This window comes from Babylonia areolata, chromosome 9, assembly GCF_041734735.1.
Source record: "Babylonia areolata isolate BAREFJ2019XMU chromosome 9, ASM4173473v1, whole genome shotgun sequence".
Taxonomy (NCBI): Eukaryota; Metazoa; Mollusca; class Gastropoda; order Neogastropoda; family Buccinidae; genus Babylonia; species Babylonia areolata.
The window spans coordinates 6,126,927-6,129,426 of NC_134884.1; the positions used below are offsets into that span (position 1 = coordinate 6,126,927).

General features: G+C 45.1%; 1 protein-coding gene across 1 annotated transcript in view; it reads left to right on the forward strand.

The window, feature by feature from the left end:
• LOC143285934 (protein APCDD1-like) overlaps positions 1-2,500 on the forward strand; it is a 180,613-nt gene that overhangs the window by 162,898 nt on the left and 15,215 nt on the right. The window lies entirely within an intron of this gene.

The following is a 2,500-nucleotide window of genomic DNA, read 5'->3' on the forward strand; positions in this document are numbered from 1 at the left end:
GATAAATCGGCTCCTTCTGAACTGGTGGCATTCAGAGGTGTACCAGCCGGGGTCTCGAAAAGGTTAATGCACGGCCATATTTCATCGGATTATTCTGCAGTAAATTCCTATTACTCCGCAGTAAATTCACATCACTCTCGCATTGGTCGACGTACGGCCCGGAGCCCCCGGCACGGCTTTGAAGTTTTTGTTGCTGTTCTATGGAGAGGAAGGCTGGCGAGATGTATTCAGAGTGTTTTGTTGTGTTTCGTGTGATGAAGGATAGGGGGGGACGTCATTCTCTGTCGCGGAGAATTGATGCCCCCTTTTTCGGAGGAAGGTGTTTAGCGGTACGGGTGTGTCGGACAGAATGTCGCTATTAGCACGGGAGTCGGGTTTTTTTCTTTAATTTTATTTATTTATTTATTTATTTATTTTTTTTTTACTGCGCTAAGTGCCCAGTCGTGCGTACAATAAGGGCCACCTCTCTGTCTTGTTGTCATTATCACCACTTAAAACTTGCACACGAACCATCGATTGTTGGTAGAACGAGGAAGAAGCGAGAATGATTAATCAAGAGAAGAGATAGACGTGGTAACCTCCAGGAGCTAGTTGCATTGCTCGGACGGAAGTAGCCTAGTATGGTCGTAACCCTGCTACTAACTGTGTAGTAGTATGGAACTGACCAATGGCGCAGTTCGATCAACGTAGGCATTTTAGTCACGTGTAACTGTCAAAAAGTTTAGAACCAAGCAATGCAACTGGCACCAGACGTATAGGCTTTAAATTTCGTTTTTAATTTTCTGTTTAAAAGAACTTATGGTGTGGAATGTATATGTATGCACAGTTCCACTTTCGTGTAACAGTTCCAGACTTGCAGAATAGAGGTGCTGTGGTTTTAGTTTTTGGTTTTTGTGAGTTTGCGTGTTCTCTCTCTTTTTTTCTTTTTTTTTTTTTTCTTTGTAGCCTGAAAGTACGCCGGATGAATACTTCCTCATTCATCTCCACTGTTGTGGAGATGCAGTTTAGGCTATTTATGTGTGTCTGCTGTATGTAGAGTGGAATGACCGTTTAGCTTCATACAAGCCAATACAGTTTTGCTAAACCCAAATGCCCGGTCCACAAGATAACTCTCCTCATATCTCACCCTCTTTCTCTATGTCTGTGTTTCTCGGGTTTTTTGTTTGGTTGGTTGGTTGGTTGGGTTTTTGTTTGTTTTTTGTGGGTTTTTTTGTTGTTGTTGTTGTTGTTTGTCTCGCTCTGTCTCTCTGTCAGTATCTCTGTTTGTCTTGTTTGTCTGTCTGTCTCTGTCTCTGTCGTTTATTTCTACATACCCTCGTTCTCTCTCTCTCTCTCTCTCTCTCTCTCTCTCTCTCTCTCTCTCTCTCTCTCTCTCTCTCTCTCTCTCTCACGACAAAATACCAAAGTGCCGCTTATCCCTTAGTAGTTTAGTTTACTTTGATTATATGTTTTTCCTTTCTGTTCCATTTTATTTGTTTTGCACCATTTTTGTTCTGATTTGGACCTATTATGTCACTGGAGCTTTACAGCTAATGACATTAAACATTTCAATGTTTTCTCTCTCTCTCTCTCTCTCTCTCTCTCTCTCTCTCTTCTCGCTGTCTCTTTCTCTCTCTATCTATCTATCTATCTGTCTCTCGGTCGGTCTGTCTTTCTGTCCATCTCAGCTCGTGTTTCTTTTTTTCTTTCTTTTTTCTTCTGTATTCATTTTTGTTGTTGTTGTTGTTTGGGGTTTTTTGTTTGTTTTGTTTTTTGTTTTGTTTTTCGTTTTTTTACATTTTAGGACTAATCAACTCGTTTCCTCATTATAAAATGCAAGATAAAAACTCCATCTGTCCGTCCGCCCACCCGTCTGTCTGTCTGTCTGTCTCTCTCTCTCTCTGTATCTCTGTCTCTCTCTCTCTCTCAGACTTTCTACGCATCTCTCTCTCTCTCTCTCTCTCTCTGTCTCTCTCTCTCTCTGCCTGTCTCCCTCTCTCTCTTTCTCTCCCTCCCTCCCACTCTCCTTCCAGGTCCATCACCCCCCCCCCCGCCCCCCCCGACACCCCCCGCTCTCCCCCTCCCTCCCCGCCCTCCTTCCCTCTCTTTCCACTTCCTCGCTTCTCCTTCCCTTCCCCTTTCTTCCACTCTTTTTCATCTTCCTCCCCTCCCCCCCCCCTCTCCCCCCCCCCCCCCACCCCCCACCCCCGCCCCTTTCACGCTGTTCCCCTCATCGTCAAGCCATAACACTGTGGCATCAAAGGGGTGTGTGTCTTTTAGATAGCGACATTGGCCGCTAATGAGGCCAGCCGTTGGAAACTCTGTCTCTTTCTCTGTCTCTGCCTCTTTTCCCTTCCTCCCTCTCTCTCTCTCATTCTGTCTGTTTGTCTCTCTGTCTCTTGTCTGTCTGTCTGTCTCTCTATCTCAGTCTCTCTGTCCGTCTGTCCGTCTGTCTGTCTGTCTGTCTGTCTCTCTCTCTCTCTCTCTCTCTCTCTCTCTCCACACACACACACACACATAC